At 40.3% G+C, this 23,674-nt stretch overlaps 1 non-coding gene across 1 annotated transcript; it reads right to left on the minus strand.

Annotated features, from left to right (window-relative positions):
• Positions 1 to 18,872: 18,872 nt before the first annotated feature.
• Positions 18,873 to 18,991, minus strand: LOC143739426 (5S ribosomal RNA). The gene has a single exon (XR_013204194.1). It is a non-coding gene; the product is annotated as a 5S ribosomal RNA (ribosomal RNA).
• Between the last annotated feature and the right edge of the window lie 4,683 nt (positions 18,992 to 23,674).

Genomic DNA, 23,674 nt, shown 5'->3' on the forward strand with positions numbered 1-23,674 from the left:
AAAGGCTCTCAACATCATTTAGGAATCAACCAATTGAGTTGGTAGCACTTAATCGTTCTGTGTTGTAGCGACTGACCGAATCCTGATTGTTCTCCTTTCACTACTGAACAAATATGAACACATATATGTTTAATTCACAAAACCTTGAATCATGTGATATGGTGCCCCAATGTCTGCCAGCAGGTCATTGATTAACTTCATTCATGACGCATTGGGCAATCAAGAAACAGGTCCCCGTTGTTCTCAAATCCTTACACTGCTTGCAATTTGTGTTCAGTCACAAAGAATAAGAACTGATCCATTCAGGGTCTCGAGCTAGTTACCCCCCCCCCCCCCCCCCCATCAATTATTATGTCTCCGTAGACTGATAAGTGGATTTAGACACAAAACTACCCTTTGTCTTGAAGACAACCATTTGCGAACTAAACCCTCGTGGTGCACTCCACGGATAGACAGTATACCCTAAGGATACCCCCACACACACACGCCACACATACCCGCACACAAACGTCCTTTGTGTGCAACTTAGGATAGAAATCTCCTTAATGTATATAACACAGAATTGTATCTGACCTTCCTGTATGCATGCATATCTAATTAGTTTTGTCTTATTCTATAGATGTAATTGGAGACTGGTCTGTAACTTCGAATCTTAAGTCTATTTCTAAAGAAAGATTACCTAACAGGATCATCTTCTGTAACTCTCCCTCTTGCTAGGTCATAAAACTTTATGACCCCCAAAAGGAATTCCAAGGGAATCACAGCTCCTACTTGAATTCTGATAAAGAAAGAGGAACAGACTCTGAAATCTTATATTTTCTATAAGTATAAACACTTAAGAAATATATAAACATGAATTTGATCTTTCCTAGGTCATGGTAGCCGGTATTATGGCTTTATAGTCATGCGAGTGAACATTAAATGGGTGTAATTCTGCATATGAATGTAACTTTATGTTTCTTCTACTCTTTCCGGCCATTCTTGGTACCTGTTTGACCGTCTTGTTTTGACTAAACAAGTCATACATAGGATATTACAGTAAAATATATTGTTCTGTGTGTACAATCTTTCTGGGTAGAAATGACAAAATTTCATACCATCATAAATTATCCTGACAGGACAAAGAAGAACTTTTCCCGCTCGAGATACTCTAAGATAATTGGTTCACGTACGCGAAGCAGGCGTGAACCCCTCCTCTCCATAAAAGACTGACAGAGAAGTTTCTCACTGAGCACTAGAGAGCACTTACGTTTCCAGAGAGAAGACCCATGACTCCCATTAGGGAGTTTTCCTCCGTTTCCATTTTCTTTTCTTTAAGTCTTTTCTTTATTTTCGTCTTCGGACCTTTCCTATTTTCAGTGAAATGAACAGCCTGCAACTTCAACTTTAAAAGGACTCTTTGAAATCCCTGCGGCTCTTAAAGGAAACACGCAAGCTGCGCTCAACGGAAGAAGATGGGAGTGTGAGCTCTCATCTCTGTTTTTCCTGTCTTTACTAAGTTTCAGTCTCATTTTCGCCTCTCCCTCTCGAGGGAGATGAACTCTGAACTATTTCCTTGGTAACTTCACGTTCGGTGAACCTTTAAAACTTCCCGCGAGTCTGCTCGCCCCGGAAGACACGAGAGAACAAGCCTATAGCGCCGAAGGACAAACACGCATACGACTCTGCGTTCCTCAGCAACACAAAGAGAACCATACGCAAGTATAGGTTATTGATTTGATTTGATTGATGTGATTTCTTGTTGACTCTCTAAGGGTTACGTTGTCTGTGATTTTCGCCATGCTGCGATCACCCCGGTGATCTCTCTCATCCTGACCGTTAGTTTCACTTTCTCATCCTCTTACTCTCTCTCTCTCCCTCTCTATCTCTCTCTCTCTCTCTCTCTCTCTCTCACACTCAATCTCTCTCTCTCTCACTCCCGTTGTTATTCATTTGTCTCGTTAGTTTTACTGTTTACTGTACATACATGTATCCCGGGTTTAAATGTAGAATTCTGTATCCGTAGTTTCATTTTATTAAAACCATATTCTTGATTGCTTTCTGTCTAAAATGCTCATTTTTACAAAGTCAATGAAATGTTCGATCCTTTAGCTACAAAAAGCTTTATTATTTACTACGTTGAGTAGTTTAATTTTATAAACACAGGAAAATTAATGTTCATGGCCAGAAAATTTATATTTCTTGGAGTTTATAAGAAATGATAACTTTTGTTGGGAAGTTGATGAGTTAATCTTACGGCCGTTTGCTGGACAAACAGATTGTTCGATAACTAAATTAATTCCATTTAAGGTTATCTCATATAATCGATCTGTAATAAGACTATTGATATATTAATGACGAACCATAACCCTTATGGTGATCATTCATATATACAATCGATCTATTTTCAGCTTCGATAATTTAAATGTAATGTGCAATATATTAACCCTCTGGGGTCGGCGGTATCGCGGGCGATACCAGCTCACTTTTTTCCTTATTAGTGCAAAAGTGACTCAAATTACTCTGTTTATTTTGATCTTACATATAAGTGCTGTACATCATTACATCCTGTTAAGTGTCTAATTTTTTGTGGGTACTCACAATAAAAACAAAGTGTTGTGCTTTTTGTCAAATAAAGAAAAATAAACATGATGCGCGTTTTACCTTCTCTCGTCAGTGAGGTCCATTCTGAAATGCGTCCGAAAAATGAACTGCAACTCTGTCAATACTTGTCACAGAGATACGAGAGATTTCTCTTTATGAAGCTGAAATTCTCTTCTTTTAAATGAAGTAATTTATATAAAAAACAAATATTCTCAGTTTATGTAATCTGTATGAAAAGAGAGAGATGTCAGTCTTTTTCTTTCCAGCTCATTATACCTCAAGATCAAAGATACCTGTAAGATCAAAATCAACAGAGTAATTTTAGTCTCTTTTGCACTGATAAGGAAAAAAGTGAGCTGGTATCGCCACTTTGTTTACTACAGTTATACAGCGCGTGTCTGTGCCGTTCATTCACTCTCGCATCTACATTAGTAAACATGTTATTAAATTTACATGAACACATCCAAACTATATTGCTAAGGCCTACTTAGATGAGTAAAAATAGACTGAAATATGTTGAAATAAAATGTCTGTATAAGAAACAAACTGCGAATTAACATGTATATGCTAATATATCATACACAATATGTTACAGACTAAATATGAATGTTTTGACAAGATTTTGTGATTAGTTTTGGATAGATTATAAAGTTTTGACTGTAAAAAAAAGACTACTGTCACATTAAATAGGTATGCTTTTGTTCACCAATTTCTGCTCATGTTATACTATATATATACTATATGATGTTTTGTCAAAAATAAAGTAGTTATATTGAATTATCAACTAAGATGGTATTATAGTGTTTGTTCCAATATTCAAAATAATGAATCCTTACCTTTTTTAATACGTATGATAAAATATATACTTTTTACAAAGAAAGAATACACTTGAAATATTGTTAAAATTGTAATTGTTGTTGTAATTGTAACCTATTTGTAATTGGTTACAATTTCTAATTGTAAAATATGTATATATATAGATAATTTCTTTTGTCCTTGCGTTCTTTGGGACCCTGTGACACACCTGTGTGAAAGGGCTAATTAATATGCAGCTCATCATGCGGCACATTATCTGGCCTTTGTCTTCTCAGGTGTGAACACGCCTCCACGCATATTGCCTTTCCAAACAAAAAGTGTCTTATAAAATTTTAATCAATGTATTGTTTTCTGTAAATGATTAGGCAGGATGATTTTCAGATCATTTTGAAGCAAAAACTCTATGCAAAAATGCCCATTAGTCAAAAGTCTTGTGGACACATATTTAGTATGTGTTTTGTGGCCTTATTTCAGACACTTTAAGTTTTAGTTTTTTCAATAACCACGCATAAACATTATTCTCTAAAAAATACAAACATGTGCATACATGTTGCTCACATATTACGGTAGCCCCGTTTGTGCTATATAGAGTGAATTTACACCTTCGCCATTAACATGTTTATAAATAACTGAAAAAAGCACAAATGTCAGAGTATGTCAGAACACCTCCAGGACCCAGAAAACCCCTCAGACCCCTGAGGGTTAATCATTCATGATTAATTATTAAATTCCCTATATATATAATTTGAGCTAATTTAATGTAAGACTCATTGTCGCTACAGTTTTGGTGGAGAACGCGAGGCATTTCAAACTTTGTTTTATGAGCAAATTCAGTTTCAATCTATGAGTATATTGTGTTTTTTTTTTTCCGCGCTCCAGTGAAAGTCGCGCAACGCGAACCCACTGAAGAACTGATCGTCACGAAGCCGATCTCAGTTAAGCAAATTGACTCTGTGAAATATGTTTAACATGTGAAAACTGTTAATTGCTAAATTAAACTGCAGTTCATAATATTATACCTGTCCCTGTAAATACGAAGCAAACTCTTTGCAGCTGGTACATGTTAATGTTATTTAAACGCCTGATTAAGACGAGAATCTCTTTTTCAGAGCAAGACGAAAATCTGATCGAGAGCGAGTTTCCTCTCTTCAGTGGTAAAAGACCTTACATAATGTCGTTATTGAATTCGTGGTTAACTCAGTGATATTCAACGAAAACGGTAAACTACTGGTCAAAATTGGTTTAGCTACCCAATTAAATATCTGATACATTTAAATGTAAATCTAATACATAAAAATGTTTATGTGAGTAACAACAGACGGAAAGTCCTGTTGTTTCACATCTGAGTGTTTTCACAGCGAAAAAATCCTGTTTCACGCCCTTGTGCAGTACAGCACTGAAAGATCCACAGAGATCTGCTTGTTTATTTGTGATTTATTGCAGGAAATCAGCGCACAACGCGAGCTGAAAGCTCTTAGTTTGAATCACATTAAAGTCGGTTGTAACTCCGCTTGCTAAACACCAGAGGGCGTCCTTTAAGTGTTTAGAAGTCTCGAATTACGCCCCGCCTTCTGACTTCAGCCTGCATGAGCGCAATTACGCCATGTCGTTTCAGATAATGCTCTCTTTACTGCTAAATTCATTACCCTGTGAATTAGCCTGTCTAAATTCTCAATAATTATTTATATTTACAGCTTTGCTCGTGCGAATATTATTTTGTGTTAGACAAATTTTTCTGCTTTTGACTGGTACATTTACTTTGAGTTTGGTTCAAAACAAGATTTGAATTAAAACTTAAACTAAATCCCAGCACAGCCAGAGAGAGCCCACTTATAAGTCCTCCACCTAGTGGCCACCACTTTCTAAGTCGGCTCACTCAACTCTCCTTGTCTCTCTGTCCAATTCTGTTTGAATTGCCTATTTCTACTTTTCTCTTTTGACTATTTTATAGTTATTGACGATCATTTACTGTTGTCGTTAATTGTTTTTTAAAAGTTAACTCTGATTTCTCAATCTCCTTTCACACTTATTTTAATTTGGTTTTAAACCAAATTTAATTTGGTTTTTAAATTTACGTCGTGTTTGCCTGTCAGCCACTAATATCCATGTGGAGGAACCCTGTGGCCTTCCTCACTAAGTCGGTATCACGCTTTTCCTCCTTTCACTCTGTTTTGAATTGTGTGCATCTATCTCATCTTCCCCTTTTTGATTATTTTATAGTTATTAATGATACTTTACGGTGTTATTAGCTATTATAGGATATCATTCTGATTTCCCTTTTAATTCTTTCCTGTTTGTTTTAAATTTTAGATTTAAACAAGTTTTGAATTTTGAATTTGAATCAAGTGTTCTGTTTACCCAGGCTAAGCACTGAGAAGGAATACGCCCCCTTATGGTGAAAACCCACTACTGCGGCCTGCTTCCTCTACTGTGTTTCAATCCTTTCTCTTCATATTTTGATTTTTATTATTTTTCCTCTCTTTTGGGTTAGGTTATTTTGATAATTACCAACATTATCATAATTCCCTCTTTTTATTATTATTTAGTAAAACCTATATAATAACTCAATTTGGTTTAAACAAACAAGCCTTAATTCACTTTAAGCTTCCCTTGTTCATCCTTTTGTGTATCTATTGTAGTACTCCCTTGGTGATTTGAAGTCATCTCTGGTGGTGTTCTGGCCAGCAGGGTTGTCCGACCAGCGTTACCAACACTGGCTGTGCGTGAATCTCGGTTTCTTTTATCTCTGTCCGTCGTTGCGGCCCGCAGTGCTGACATCAGCGATTTAGCACTCCAAAGGTAGTCAACCAGTCCAGCCAACAAAAAAAGGCAATTTCTGGGACCAGTACCTAAACCGGGGCCTAAAAAGAGGCCGCTCCTCCGGGAGGGTTCTGGGGAACAGCCCAATTTTGTAGTGTTGTCTGGCGGTTGACATCTTGGCGTTGCCGAGTTGTGCTTAAAGTCACAAAGGCTGTTTTGGAGGGCGCAACGCGACACAGAGTAACGGAGGACCGAGGACACCGCGGTTGAGTGTTTGGGAAGCGCCAGGGAGGTTGACCATGCCACTGGTTCTCACCGGAGTGGACTCAATTCACCGCAGGTAAACTAAATTTAATAAAACCCATTCCACCTACTATGAACCACAAAATACTAGATATCTCCTGGATATTTTAAGTGTTTGGCCCATCTCTTCTCTGAGCCACACCTTCTTAGGTTGCTATCCCGACAACCCCTCTCACCCGTAGGCCCTATCTTAAACCCTATCAGCGGTAGTAGGCTTAGGCCTCCTTATTCTCCCTAACATTTCCAGTGTTAGTATTTATTCCAGTTCATTTCAGACCTATTCATTTTCATTGTTTCCTTTCACTCTGACCTCTTCTATCTCTGTGTTCTGTTGTGATTTGTTTCTTTCATTTCACTTAGAGACAGTAACCTGTGAGAGCCACCAAGGAAGCTTAATAATAGAATAGAGTGACAATTACGCAGCCGGTGTCATCACGTGACCGGCTAGGCTACTGCCTGTTCTCTAGTAATCTCTAGTTTGGGTCCTTCGTCGACCCAAGTTAATTGGCTCCGCTAACTGTTTACATCAGTTAGCCCCAAAATTCTCATGAACGGCATAGCCCGTATGAGTATAGCTTGTTAAGCTTAGAACGAACTTGCATTGGTCTCTTTGTTTGTATGTGTTGTGTTCCTCTTGCCCACAGTGAGCCAGTATGTTCCTGTCCTACAGTCATGGTCGAAAGCAATGACGACCCCCTTCCTGCCCAAGGACGCCAGTGACCTGCAGCATCTGAGCCAAACGCAGCTGGACACCGAGCTGGACAAGCTGATAGCCCTGCATCCAACCCAGAGCTACAACTACAAAGACTGGGCCAGAATCGTCGGAGGCATCGCACACAACCTCGTCGCCCATGCAAGGCTCAGCGAACGGAGTAACATCGACCTGGAGCAGCAAACAGCAGCGCTTCTGCTTCAAGCGGAGGAGGCCCGGAAGGACCAGGCCCGAACCCAGAGTCGTCTTGATCAGCTCCTCCTCGAGACCCATAACCAGCGCTAGAAAGAGGACGACACAGATCCAGAGCTACAGAAAGAAGTGGAAAGACTTCAAAATGCCCTGCAAGATCTTCGCCTCGACACAGACCACCGAGAACAGTTGGAAAGAGAAGCCAGAGTGGAACTCGAGGCAAAACTCCAACAAAATGAAGCCCTCCTAGAGAGAGCAGAGACTGAACTCAAAGAAAGTGGCGCTAAAGCCAAGGCCTGCAAAAACCACTTGCACGCAGCCCGAGCTAAAATCCATGAGCTTACTCAGCAGAGACACAATCTAAAAAACGAACTTGACATTGTTCACAGAGAGCTGAAACACTCTTATAGACTGCAGAATGACCAGGAAGGGGAAACGCACACCACAAAGTTTCCCCTAACCAGCCGGTCCGTACCTTTCAACCTACAAACTCAAAGCTGAAAGGGGGGTTAAAAACCCATTGCTCAAGTTGTCACCTGCCAGCTTCCAGACAACCCCTGCCGCTAACCACAGCATGTCCCCCAAAGAACTCGACAAGCTGGCCAGAAACATCGCTTCGTTCAATCCAGACCCTGCAGGAGGTGATGACATTCACTCTTATCTACAGGACATTGGCTTTCACTTGCAAACTGTCGCCAACTTGACAGCTTGGGACAATTTGTATCTGTTAAGAATCACGTCCAGCGGTGATGTGCATAGCTTCCTAGACCGTCAAACAAAGACTGTCAAAACTGACTACCAGCAGCTGCGACAAGCTTTGATCCGAGCATTCTCTGATCTAGAATCAGACCAAGGGCTCATCATCGCCATGGACCTCAAGCAGACAAGACTTGAAACCCCACAGACCTACTACGACCGATTCCGACAAGCCTACTTCGGAGCACCGAACGAGCCAGGTATGGGAGAGGATTTCAACTTCAGAACTCTGTTTCTCCGAAATCTGCATCCCACAGTGAGTCATCACCTGGCCTGTTCACGGACCATGTCTGCCCAACAGCTACGAGACTTGGCCCACAAAGCTTTTGTCAAGCAAAAGACTGTGTCCAAAAAGACTGTAAAAAACCACACCATCTTCCCTGTCTCCGAACACTATTCAGAGCTGACTCTAGAGGGCGCCCCACAACACCACAGACCTTTGTACAGAGAGTCAAGACAGTTCCAAGCCAGCAGAGGGCAGCACAACCGTAATGGTTCTCGTCCGAAGCACCAGAGCGGGCGCTCTGAAAGATTTTGGGACCGGGAACACCCATCCAACAACCCAAGGGATGGAGCCACCTGGGAAGCCAGCCGGCGACCCATAAATAGCCGATCCCCATTGTCCGGAGCATCAAGCCCAGAAAGCCGGCATCAGAACCCCTCTCAACGTGCCACTGGTAAGCCCAAGTCTGAGCACACATCAGATAAAAAACAGTGCAGCCACGTCAGAGACGGCAGAGATCCTGAAGGTGCTGAAAGAGCTTCTGCACATGTGATCTCACAAGAGAAGCAAGAGGGACGAGCCAGACGTCCTATGTCTAAGCGTAAGACCTGAAACAGGCACCCCGAACACTGCTCGTCAGCCAACGACCACAGAGCTAACTGTCACATCACAAGGTGACAGCATCACCCAAGCACCACATATGACAGCTGCACACCCTGAATGAGACAGCACACTTCCTCATATCAAGTACCACTATCCCAAGGTACCAGAAAATGCTGTTTTGGCTATCTGCACCCGCAGACAGCCACACAAAACCGTTCCTAACCACCCATTGATCGTCACACCTGCCCCAATGACAACATTCCTGGGCAACCTGGTCGAAAAGGGGGTGGGCCGGTAACTCCTCCTGAACATCACGTTGGAAAAGGAAGTGAGCAGGGAACACACAGCATCACATCTTACAGTGATCTCATCTCAACTTTTCAAAAAGACTCCAATTTCAAGCTAAGAGACAAGATCGAACTCTTACACGTCAAACTTGTGAACTGAACATGCAGTCATACAGCCAAAATGACATCAGGCTTTAACAATTAGCTCACATTCAACTGACAATTGGTCCTTTGAGTCTATTCCATCCAGTGTTCATCTCAAATATGGACACTTATTCCTGGACCTGTTCCTCAGCGGCAGAGACCTTCTAGATCGCCTTGAAGCGTTACTGGACTTGAAACAGCTCAAAGTCTGGGCTCAAGTACGAGAACTTGACCCCCCTCCAGTCACAGCCAGACGGTCAGGTTACAAAGGTCACGGGAACTCCAGCAAAACCAGACTTTCAAGTCACAGAGTTCACGGAAACTCCCACAGCCAGCCATGAAGACACAGACTCAACACCAACTGTAGGTTCGAATCCGCTACCTTACAGCTCACTAAAGACTTTGACACCTGCTGCCCAAAGGTCATGACTGACCTGCAGCTACATGACCAAACCCATACCCTCACCAAGCCTGGCACACTAAACGACTAGCTGTGGTCACTTCAAACCCGCCCACCCACCCTGAAGTTTGAAGTGATTACACACAGCATAAGAACTTTACAAACTAAACTGTCTACCTCAGAGCAGTTTACGCTAGCTCCGCTGTTTACAAAGACAAACATAACGAACATGCGGGCTTCTGACACAATAAAGACTTTGCTTCACCTTCACCACCTCTCAGACCCCTCCAACCAACCCTTGAATGCCGTCTACACTCACTGACAACCAGTTACTCAGAACACTGCATGACTCCAAGCACATGCTGCGTGCACAGAGCTACATTCTATGTGTGCACCGTCTGACACCACAACGCAAAGACGTGTAATGCAAAGGCGCAAAGGGGGGTTAAGGCCAATGTACGTCCATGACGCATCATTCGCTGCAAACCACAGCACCAGAGCCACTGACAATACACTGAAGCAAGCGACATGCCAGCAGCAAGATGTGGCAAAACACGGGCCAAGGCAAGCTAAACCTAGTTGCCACCCATGGAATAAAAAGACTGCCCTATCCAACCAAAGACAACCCTCACTGGCTTTCCCCCCCCTTTCTTTCTCTCTCTCCCTGTTGTCTGTACCAGGTTGCTGCTGTGGTTTGCCATGCCGTGCTGTCAGCCATCCAGAGGAGAGCTGCCACCGAGATAACAACTGAGACTCCTGATCACCGACTGCAGGACCTACACCCATCAAGCGCATGTTCGACTCATCCAGCCCCACAAGGCCTACAGGAGCACACTACACGTAGCCCAATACGGCTGGGCAAGTGCCCGATGGACAGAGGACTTCCTCTCTCATGCCAAGGCCAAGGTCGAACACATGTCCAACCAACTTGGGAAAGTGACTTTTACACAATCAGAACTCCTAAGCACCAACTAACACTCCAAACGGTTCCTGGGAGCGTTGCTCGGAGCCGTAGCTGCCGCCAGAACTCTGTTCGACACTCGTATGCCAAGTGTCCACACAGCAAACATAATAGCCACTGCGAAATGGCATGTGGTTGAAATCCAGACTGAACTTTCACAGCTAAAAGAGCAACTCACCACGCAGAGTGCATCTTTCCAAACCATCGGCAAGACATTGAGAAGAACATGGTCATTCTCAACATTCACAGCGTCCTCCTGAATCAGACCATGAACTGCATGAAACCGCTGTTTACTGTCTTCTAGAATGACTTTGCCCAAACTCAGCTGGTTACAGCCCTGATAACAGACATGCTGTGAGAGGTTAACTCCTCAAATGACAGCCCCGCCATGGGTAGAATCCCACCGTACATGATACCCTTAAGCCTTGTGCTAAATGTGCTGGTTTCCGCTACAACCACGCCAGCTGACCATCTACAAATGCACCTTGCCTACTCTCTGGGTAGCGCCATTCCACTCTGCGTCGACCCCAAGCAGAGAGAAGTGGGTTTTGCTCCTGAACTTGCCCATCATAGAGTCAAGCCGAATCTACCGGCTCAAGAACATTGTCGATGTCAGATTTTGAAAAGTAACACTCACATCAAGATCCGCACGCCGGACGTGGTTGACTTCAATGACAGCTAAACAAAGCTGTCCTTAGCTCCAAATCCGCACGTGTGCACATTGACCAAAGACATTCACTATCTCTGCCCTAACAAACCCTTCCTCAGAGACAACACTGACGGAATCTGAGGGCTGCAGATCAGCGACACCCACTGCCCTGCCGAAGCTAAGCCTCGCACTCAAGTCATCGAGACCCAAGCAGAGATTGTAAGTGACAGGTGGCACTTTAACACTCCTGGGCGCACAGCTGCACTCACTTACGACCAGAATGACACTGACACCTGTGTCACCTCGCTCAACCAGAGTATGTGGATTCAAGCCCCGAAAGGTCCCATATTCCACCTGAATGATCTGGCATTGTACCATCTTCCGAGCAAAGCATACCAGACAGCACTGGAACTCCCGTCCTTCAAGAACTACAACTTCACCTTCGATCCAGAACTGGAACTCTCGATCGAGGAAAGGGGGTCCCAATTCATTTACATTGCTCCGGTCAAACACAGCCATCCAAGCACTGTCTCAACTGCCCGTTCTGAACACTTCATCTGCAGTCCGAGCCTGGACCTCAGCCGACATTGCGCTGTGCATCTCTAAAGGTAATCAGCCACCCCCTGACACTATGTGTGGCCTTCATTCTGTACAGAAGACTCAACCAGATGCGACACAGCCGAGCTCACGAAAGCCGTGCCTAAAGGTCTCAGAAAGAATCCCCGGAAAGGGGGTGCCAAGTCAGAGACTACACCGAACCTCATCGAGCTGAATCCTCAACTTTAAGATCCACCTGCCATCCTACCATCATGATCCACCTGCTATCCTACCATCAGGTTCCACCTGCTATCCTACTACCATGGTCCACCTGCTACATGACCATCAGGATTCACCTGCCAGATTCACATTGCGATGATTGTCGTCCAATGATGTCCACACAGGGACATCATCCGACGAAAAGGGGGAGCTGTACGACTGACCGAATCCTGATTGTTCTCCTTTCACTACTGAACAAATATGAACACATATATGTTTAATTCACAAAACCTTGAATCATGTGATATGGTGCCCCAATGTCTGTCAGCAGGTCATTGATTAACTCCGTTTATGACGCATTGCGCAATCAAGAAACAGGTCCCCGTTGTTCTCGAAACCCTCACGTGGTACACACCACGGATGGACAGATGCTGCTGACCATAAGGATACCCACACACACACGCCACACATACCCGCACACAAACGTCCTTTGTGTGCAACTTAGGATAGAAATGTCCTTAATGTATACAACACAGAATCATATCTGACCTTCCTGTATGCATGCATATCTAATTAGTTTTGTCTTATTCTATGGGTGTAATTGGAGACTGGTCTGTTACTTCGAATCTTAAGTGTATTTCTAAAGAAAGATTACCTAACAGGATCACCTTCTGTAACTCTCCCTCTTGCTAGGTCATACAACTTTATGACCCCCAAAAGGAATTCCAAGGGAATCACAGCTCCCACTTGAATTCTGATAAAGAAAGATGAATAGACTCTGCAATCTTATATTTTCTATAAGTATAACCACTTAAGAAATGTATAAACATGAATTTGATCTTTCCTAGGTCATGGTAGTCGGTATTATGGCTTTATAGTCGTGTGAGTGAACATTAAATGTGTGTAATTCTGCATATGAATGTAACTTTATGTTTCTTCTACTCTTTCCGGCCATTCTTGGTACCTGTTTGACCGTCTTGTTTAGACTAAACAAGTCATACATAGGATATTACAGTAAAATGTATTGTTCTGTGTGTACAATCTTTCTGGCTAGAAATGACAAAATGTTATACCATCATAAATTATCCTGACAAGACAAAGAATAACTTTTCCCGCTCGAGATGCTCTAAGATGATTGGTTCACATACGCGAAGCAGGCGTGAACCCCTCCTCTCCATAAGAGACTGACACAGAAGTTTCTCAGAGAGCACTTTTCCTGTGAGAGGTTTCCGGTCCCATGGCTCCTTAGGGAGCTTTACACCACGTTTCTTTTCTTTTCCTTTCTTTACTAAGTTTTATTTTCATTTTCACCTCACTGGGAGGGAGATGAACTCTGAACTATTTCCTTGGCAGCTTCACGTTCGGTGAACCTTTAAAAATTCCCGCGAGTCTGCTCGCCCCGGAAGACACGAGAGAACAAGCCTATAGCGCCGAAGGACAAACACGCACACGACTCTGCGTTCCTCAGCAACACAAAGAGAACCATACGCAAGTAAAGGTTATTGATTTGATTTGATTGATGTGATTTCTTGTTGTCTCTCTAAGGGTTACGTTTTCTGTGATTTTTGCCATGCTGCGATCACCCCGGTGATCTCTCTCATCCTGACCGTTAGTTTCACTTTCTCATCCTCTTACTCTCTTTCTCTCTCTCCCCCTCTGTCTCTCTCTCTCTCTCTCTCTCTCTCTCTCTCTCTCTCCAATCTCTCTCTCTCACTCCTGTTCGTTATTCGTCTGTCTCATTAGTTTTACTGTTTACTGTACATACATGTATCCTGTGTTTAAATGTAGAATTCTGTATCCGTAGTTTCATTTTATTAAAACCATTATATTCTTTATATTCTATATCTACTTCTTCAAATATCCCTTTTCTTATTAAATGGTAACTAAACCCCTTGTCATAGCCTGACTCCACCCACTGGCAATATTTGAAAAATGCTGGAAAAGTGGGCAGAGCCCAGCGGAGGGGGGCATGCACGTGAGACGCATCTGTCTGTATGGAACTTGCCCACCTCACCAACAACCCCTTACGTCACAAACCACCCCAAACATTCAATAGGAAAATTCAACTGCAGTAGCCACCGTTCAACCTGAAGAGGGCAGCACTCTGACGTTTTTACACCATATATTGTAGAATTAAAACACTTTATACACAAAAAAGTTACTCGAATCAATGAACAGTACTAATAAAGCCCCATTCTTACAGATCATTAACTAAAAAAAGTTGGTTTAGGGTTAAGTTACCCTTTAAAATAGCTACCCCTCTCTTCCTTTCCATATCACAATTACTATATATTTCTCCGTTCCATAATTTTCTGATTTCATCACTTATTTTATCTTCCCATTTCGTTTCTTGTAAACATTACACATCACATTTTTTGGTTAGACACATTACACTGCGTCAAAAGGGGTGTATACGAGAGAATTCAGACAATGAATACGCCCGCTAAATGTGCTGTTTGGCAGGGATCTTTGGAACTTTGTTATGCGTACCTGTAAATGCCCGCAAAGGCCCGAAAACAGGAACTTGTCTGACCACATGCTGTTAGTTGATGGCTTGGCTTTGTAAATGCTAATTTGTTTTGGGACTGGGACTATTCCGCTGCCCCCCTCATTAGTATTCAGGAAAGGTGGGCTGATAAGTGCTTTACATTGTGTCAATCTACAACAAAGACTGTAGACCCTGAAAAGCAGTTTGTATCTGGGTGTCCTCTGCTCCTCAAGATGGCTTGCAAAAGATCGCTGGAGTTTTACGGAGAGCAGAGTAGAGATGTTACTCCTTTACGTCGGGACAATGTGGCTATTCAAACTCCGAGTCCGAACGAAAACAGACTGGTGTATATGGTAAATTCAAGTTTGAAGAGGATATTTGAAAAGCTGGAGACGATGGACAAGAGGTTGGATAAGATGGAGGCTGACATCAATGAGCTCAAAGAGGCAAAAGAGGAGCCTGCTTCAAAGAAATTAAAGAGAGCTGGGAATAATTCTGTTGCGGTAAGTTATTTTCTGACCGTCACAAACATTTGGCGGTGTCCGCTTAACTTCGTGTGCTTTATTTATTAATGTATTTGAATTGAACCCTCATACTATGTTGGATGTTTACAGGAAGCTGTACGGAGATTGCACAATGGGGAAAACAACATACACAAATATGACCCACAGACAAGGTATATCTTTAAAACTATTGTTTCATAACAGTCCTTTCTTCTAAATTATATTTTTAATCAACCTTCTTTAATTACTGCTCCACAGTCTATCCTCCCTCCACAACCTCGAGGTCACAACCTATCTTTATAATGGCGTCTCCATGGCTGTACTGGACGTAGATCCTGCTGTTGTTAAAGGTAAGTCACAAGAGAATGTCCAAAGGCTACAACTATTTAACTGTATAGATTAGTTAGTTATAAATAAACACATTCTCCCCCCTCACTATCTTCCTCTCTCTAGCATCCTGCAAGACGTATTTTGAAACTGTTAGAAGGGGTTACAGTATGGCCCAAGATGAGAACAAAGACAAGATGGAGGACAGCAGGATCATTGTGCGCATGAGGCAAAGAAAAAGAAGAGTAAGTGTAAATAAATATAAATCTCAGTAAAAGACTCAGCCTGGGAGAGGCTCCCATCCCAACCAATTTGATATTTTCAGTGGTTTAATTACTTTTTTCCCTCCTATTTTGCAGCTGCTGAGCAGCAGGACTGGCGTTCTCCAGACAAGAGGAAGAGGCAGCTATCTGGAAGACTACAACAGTTGACCACATGTCTGAAGAGGAGGATGCTATCTTGGAGGGAAAGTCAGTGTGGGTTGTTCGGCCTCCAACCCGTAGTACAGTTTTGTCTGCGCTGTGTGGGGTGCTACAAAAAAGACTGGAAGCAGACCAGAAGTACTTGGGAACTCATCATGCACGAGTTGGTGCAGATCGAGTCGCGGTGGAGACCACAGAAGCTGGCCTGTGAATTATTTTAGTATTACGCATCTAAATATTATTCTATAGTATAATTTGAATATTCTGTTGTTTTTTTATATATAGTATTATTTATATTATAAAGTATTATTTATAGATTGTATTATATATAATTCTATATATTTTTCTATATATATACTGCATTTATATATTCTATACAATTCCATATTGTTATCTATTTATAAATTGTATTATTTATATATTGTACTATTTATTTATTCTAAAGTATTTGTATATTATATTGTTTTCTATATATTATACACAGGCCTTATATATTATATGGGGTTATATATTGTATGAATATTATTAGTATTATATTAGGGTTAGTGTATTATAAAGTAAAGTGTATTCTGTGCTAATGTATTTTTATTTATAGAATTTTGACTGTGTGTATATATATATATGTCATGTGCCCAGTGTCATTTACAAATAATAAAAATAACAAACTCAACTTTGTCTATCTGATTGTCTTGACATTATAACCATGAACACCAATGATAATAAATATTAATAATGAGTAATAATAAACCCAAATGAGGCCATAAACTGGACCAATAGTGTGGGGGTTTAGAGGAGGGACAAAGCATTGAGCAGCCAATCCTATGTAAGACCTCTGACCAATTGAAGGAGGCCACTGCCTTCTGTCCCAAAGGTGTGAAATGCTAATATTCCCTTGCATTGACCCCGACCGGGGGATTATTCACCATGGTAACTGATGGCCCATAGTGGCTCCCTGCTGTGCCCCAAACTTGGTACATATCCAGGAGTATTCGGGATTGCGTGACGGGACAGCAAACTCCCGTACACACACGTTTATTTGTGGAGTACACAGGAGTACTCAGGAGTTTTACATGCCCGATTACAGCTCTTTTCACGCAGTGTTAATCTTTCAAACTTTTGACATTTGGATAATCCTCTAACTTTCAGTGATACAATACTTATATCTCTCATTAGATAAAAGATTGGATAAAACCAAAACCACCATTCAATCTGTTTCATTGTCTTTCAAGAAAGTATATCTTACTTATATTTCATGTCAGCTTTCGTCCTCTCCAGTCTTTCCTTTAGCTTCCCTCTTCGTATCTTCTGCTTTTTAAGAACCTGTTGAATGTTTATTCCACCTTTTTTTTGCTTTTACATCTCTATTCAGTCTTTCTTTTCCTTTGTTTTCCATTCCACTATTTTCCCCCTCATTGTCTACTCCTCTTACCTTGGTCAGTGTCTTTATTTCCTTTATCCTCAGCTTTTTCCTTTTCTTCTCCATTTTCTAAGTCCGGCTCAGTAGTGTCCACATAGTCTCCATCCTCATTCTTTTCTTTATTCTCATCTATGTTGATGTTCTCCTCTTCCTCATCATCTTGTTTATCTTCCTCTCCTTGTGTCTGCCTTTGTGAGTCATTTAATCTTTCAATTGTTGTAACTCCCATCACCTCTTGTATTTCCATTCCTGTATCTTCATTTTCCTCGTCGTCCATTTCGCATCTGCATCTTAACATTATCTTTTGGCAGTGTTGGCACCGCGGGACTTTACAGTCTGGCGCATAATGCCCCTGCTCAAGACAGTTTCTGCATTTGAATTGAGGACAGTCCTTTTTTTCATGCTCCGGACTTGCACAAATCCTGCACATCTTCACTTGATTGTCGTGAATCACTCTGAAGTACTGCACTCCTTCTTCAGTCATGAAACTCGTGTTATAGGGTAAAGACCTCACCATTTGTGGAAACTTAACCCTCAAAAACCGTGTTCCGTCCGCCACCGTTGTCCCCGGATGATATCTCCTCCTTAGAGGCAGAATGGGAGTTACACTCCAATTGATCAGTTTTTGACTGATTTCCTCATCTTCTATGTAGCTGGGCAGACTCAAGAAAGATACCATTCTTTCCGTTGCACACATTTCCTTATCTCGCATTCTTGTCCGTTAATCATCATTCCGTTCAAAAATCACAGTCTATCTCACTTTCCATAGTCATTTCAGACTCATTTTTAGTCTTTCATCTCAGTCCGATTAGTTTTCCAATTCCAACATCTCTTCAACTGCTTTAATTATCATTATTATTGTTATATTTTCTATATCTTTAACAGTTATTGTTAATGTTGCTTCTTTCTTGTATTCCCTCTGATACCTTGTTTGTTTGCTTAACTTCTTTATCATTTGTTGTCGTTGAGATAAATCATTTATATTTCCTCCAACCTCTTTCTCAATTCCCGTACCTTCAGTTACTTGTAGATCTCCTTTCTGTTCTTGTCCCTTTTTTCCCCTTCTTGTTTTCTCCTTGAAACCACCATCACCCATGTTTCATTATTGTTTCTCCATTTCCTTCATTTATATTCCTTTCAGCCATTTCTGCAACATATCCTGGTTCCGTAAATCCCTTCTCATGTCGTTTTACAGGTCCATGTTCTTTGTCCGTTAAATCCATCTTTTTGTTGGTCTCAAAAAACCCAAACAGTAAAGAAGACTGTTTGGGGTTTAAAAAACAATACACCCCTCCAAAAAAAAAAAAAAAAACGACTCCTAACTCCAAAACATACTGCACACTACAAACTACCAACTCACTTCCTGTTTGCTATCGGGTGTGCCCAAGGTGTTATGGCTCTATGCGAAAACTGCTGCCAAAATTGGGCTATTTAAAAGGTTAGACCATTTATGAAGAAAATAAGAAGAATTTTTAAAAAAAACTTAAACTCTTTCAGGCTTTCTGAAGAATCTCAGAGACTTTTTCAGGCTTTTTGAAGAAGCTCAGGGACTCTTTTTTTAAATCAAAAAAGCATACAGCAACTGGTATTCCCAGGCGGTCTCCCATCCAAGTAATAACCAGGCCCGACCCTGCTTAGCTTCCGAGATCAGACGAGATCGGGCGTGTCCAAGGTGGTATGGCCGTAAGCGAAAACTACAGCCAAAATTGGGCTATTTAAAAGGTTAGACCATTCATGAAGAAAACATGAATTTATATTTTTAACCATTATTGTGTTATCGTCTGCATATTGAAATATGTCTTCGTTTTCCCCACTCTCTTCAATGTTATCCCTCTTACTTCTTTATCTCTTTTAACAGCTAATCCCAAAGGTTCTGCAACTAGTGAATATAAAAGTGCTGATAGCGGACATCCTTGTCTTATTGACCTAGTTAATTTAAAACATTCTGTTAAAACCCCATTACATTTTACTCTTGTTATTGCTCCTTTATATAAAATTTTAATCCATTTGATAAAACTTTCCCCAAACCCATACCCACTTAAAATCTCAAATAAATAATCATGTTCTACTCTGTCAAAGGCCTTTTCAAAATCCAAACTAATAATATATCCATCCTTATTTTTTTCTTTCATATACCTTATTTTATCTATTATACTTATTGTTGTGTCTGCTATATCCTTCCCTTTCACTCCATATACTTGATTTGTTTTGATTATGGTTGGCATTACCTCTTTCAATCTGTTGGCTAAAACTTTTGCTAACATTTTAAAATCTGTATTCAACATTGTGATTGGTTTAAATCTGCTTTTTCTCCTTTTCTTTTGTAGCAACAATGAGTCTTACATTGAATGCATTAACATTAGCTCAAATGATATATAGGGAATTTTAATAATTAATCATGAATGATTACTATATTGCATATTACAGTTAAACTATCGAAGCTGAAAATAGATCGATTGTATATATGAATGATCACCATAATGGGTTATGGTTCGTCATTAATATATCAATAGTCTTATCACAGATCGATTATATGAGATCACCTTAAATGGAATTAATTTAGTTATCGAACAAGCTGTTTGTCCAGCAAACGGCCGTAAGATTAACTTATCAACTTCCCAATAAAAGTTATCACTTCTAATAAACTCCAAGAAATATTAATTTTCTGGCCATGAACATTAATTTCCCTTTGTTTATAAGATTAAACTACTCAAAGTAGTCCATAATAAAAGCTTTTGTAGCTAAAGGACCAACATTTCATTGACTTTGTAAAATGAGCATTTTTAGACAGTTAGCAATCAAGAACGGAGAAGATTTCAGAATTAGAAACACGCATCCAAACTTTAATTGAGGATAGTAGGTGTGCTAGAGCTTTAGATTCTACTTTGGATGCGCCTAGCATAGTGAACTCTTTACATGATTCGGTTCCGGCTGAATTATTGCCTGTGCAGCCAGGCAGATGGGTGACAGTGAGGGATCGCTCTAGTCACGGATCAAAAAACCACTCTTCCGTTCCGATTACCACAACCAATCGATTTGCCCCACTCAGTGAAACACCCACTGAGAATTCTGTTGATTGTGCCCTGGTAATTGGCGATTCTATTACACGGAACGTGAAAATAGGGACACCAGCCAACATAGTCACATGTTTGCCGGGAGCCAGAGCGCCTGACATCAAAGCAAATTTAAAAGTGCTGGCTAATGCTAATTGTAAATTCTCTAAGATTGTTATTCACGTCGGCACTAATGATGTTCGACTCCGCCAGTCGGAGATCACCAAAATTAATATTAAAGAGGTGTTTGAACTCGCAAGTACGATGTCAGGCACTGTAATTTGCTCTGGCCCCCTTCCTGTTCGAAGGAGTGATGAGATAGTTAGCAGATTGTCATCACGCAATGGCTGGCTGTCTAAGTGGTGTCCGCAAAATAATATAGAATTCATAGACAATTGGAAAAGTTTTTGGGGCAAACCTGACCTGTTGAAAAGAGATGGCATTCATCCCTCCTGGGATGGTGCTGCTCTTCTCTCTAGTAATTTGGCTCATAGTCTTAGAGACAAAACATGACAATCTGGGGCTCAGGTCAGGAAGCAGACAAACTGGCTAAACCGACCGCCTGCTAGCGGCCTCGCGTCGCCAAGGTCAGATAAATCCCATCACATAGAGGCTCTTTCACCTAGATATCATCATATAGAGACTGTGTCTGTTCCCCGAATTTGGAAATCCAAAAAACGTCCAAACCGATCTAAGGTTAAAAATGTAATGATATTCAACAAATAAAAAATAGATATAATACAGATGAGCAAACGATAAAGCTTGGGTTGCTGAATATTCGATCCCTTACTTCAAAAGCACTCATAGTTAATGATATGATTTCAGATCATAACCTAGATGGGCTGTGTATGACAGAAACCTGGCTAAAACCAGACGATTACATTACTTTAAATGAGTCCACCCCTCATGATTACTGTTATAAACATGAACCTCGCCTGAAAGGCAAAGGGGGAGGTGTTGCTGTAATTTATAGTAATATTTTCAAAACCACTAAAAAATCTAGTTTAAAATATATTTCTTTTGAAGTGTTGGTGCTTAACCCTCTGGGGTCCTATGTGTTTTTGGGGTCCTGGAGGTGTTCTGACATGCTCTAACATTTGTGCTTTTTTCAGTTATTTATAAACATGTTAATGGCAAAGGTGTAAATTCACTCTATATAGCACAAACAGGGCTACCATAATATGTTAGCAAGATGTATGTACATGTTTGTATTTTTGAGAGAATATTGTTTATGCATGGTTATTGAAAAAACTAAAACTTAAAGTCTCTGAAATAAGGCCACATACTAAATATGTGTCCACAAGACTTTTGACTAATGGATGTTCTCGCCTAGGATTTTTGCTTCAAAATGATCTGAAAATCATCCTTCCAAATCATTCACATAAAACAATACATTGATTTAAATTTAGTAAAACACTTTTTGTTTGGAAAGGCAATATGCGAAATGGGTGTGATTCATGTATAATGGTCTGATTCACACCTGTGAAGACAAAAGACCTGCTTAATGAGCCTGCATAATGAGCTTTTCACAGGTGTGTCACTGAGCCACAAGAAAGAATACAAGGACACAAGAAAAGAAATGTGTATATATACTACAAAATTGGTTCACAGTTGGAAACATCTATAAAAAAATAGTATTTTTCCACTTGTATTTTTGCTTGCAAATTGTATAATATCCAAGGTGAACATTTCTAGTAATTGTGTAGTTAATTCTCATACTGTATTTTCAGAAAGTTTTGGATATGTATCCTCTCCCCAAATTTGTCACTAATAAAACACAATACAAATAATTTGAAGAGAAGGCTTATATTGACCTTTTAAGATTTAGTTTACATCTACCTTGTAAATATATTATTTGCTATTTTATTAAAAAGGTTACAATTACAGCAACAATTAAAATAACAATATTTCAAGTGTAATATTTCTTTGTAAAAACTAAAGTATACATTTTATCATACATATTTCAAAGTTAAGGATTCATTAGTTTGAATAAAGCCTACATTGGAACAAAGACTATAATAGCATCCTAGTTGATGACTTTATTTTTGACAAAACAAACATAGCCTAATATATTTAACATTTGAGCAGAAATTGGTGAACAAAAGCTTATTCAATGTGGCAGTAGTCTAGTTTACAGTAAACAGTTAATAATCTATCCAAAACTAGTCGACGAAATGTTGTCTTTCATATTTCGTCTGTAACATAGGCATGTCGTTTTTTGTTTTTATGAGCCTATATTAGGGCATATAAATAATTAATTTGCAGTTTAATACGTTGCTAATACAAAGACATTTTAACGTTATTTCAACATATTTCAGTCGATTTTCACTCATCTCAGTATAGCAATAGGGTTTGGTAAAAACTGTTCAGTTCATTCAGTCACACACAGACGCGATTCATATTTAAACAGTCTTTTTGCGGTTTACATACACTATGATATCGCGATTAGAACAATAATAAAAAAAAAACTTACTTATCAGATGGATCCGTTGCTCCTCGAAATGAAAAAAACCAGCTCATGTTCTGAGGTAAATGTCCCAGGATTATTCCTCACACAGCCTCGCAAGAAGAAATAGTAGGCTACATTAATCTGATGATTACATTTGTTGTGTCATCGCGTTTATGAGGGGCGTTGACACTTTGCATGTGTTGCTTCAGATCATTTGCGTTTGAATACCGCGCGCTCTCCGTGGGCGTGTCAGATTAGCAGAATAATGAGCTAAGAGAACGATAATGAGATCGGCTGACACCTCTCTCTTTTTTAATAGATTACATAAACAGAGAATATTTATTTTAGTTTTGAATTACATATTTTAAAAGTACAAACTTAAATGATAATAAAGATATATTGCTCGTGCTTGTGTGAATAGTATTCGCTGAGCTTTGTTTAAGTTTAGAGACGTGCACCAGAAAAAAATTTAACGGAGACAGAGAGGCAGAAAGCACACCCTGTTTATTTTCTTCATTTTACAAAAGCACACGGTTTTGATGTTAATGTGAGTGTACACAAAAAAAGAAGACCCTCTATAGTTTATAATCATGTGTTGATTTTATTTATATGACCAAAAATGACGGAGTATTTTAAGTCTATGTTGCTGCTATGTGGAAAAAAAACAGCAAAACGCGCCGGCGCGTTTCTCGACCCCAGAGAGTTAATGTAAAAATTAGGGCTGTCAATCGATTAAAATTTTTAATCTAATTAATTACATACTCTGTAATTAATTAATCTAAATTAATCGCATACACAATCTTACAATGTTTACATGGTACAATTTCTGGTAAGCTACGTTTTTATTATTATTGCTTGACACAAATTTCA

Source organism: Siphateles boraxobius, unplaced genomic scaffold, assembly GCF_051911475.1.
Source record: "Siphateles boraxobius isolate OS27281-9 unplaced genomic scaffold, OSU_SipBor_1 16, whole genome shotgun sequence".
In the NCBI taxonomy this organism is placed as follows: Eukaryota; Metazoa; Chordata; class Actinopteri; order Cypriniformes; family Leuciscidae; genus Siphateles; species Siphateles boraxobius.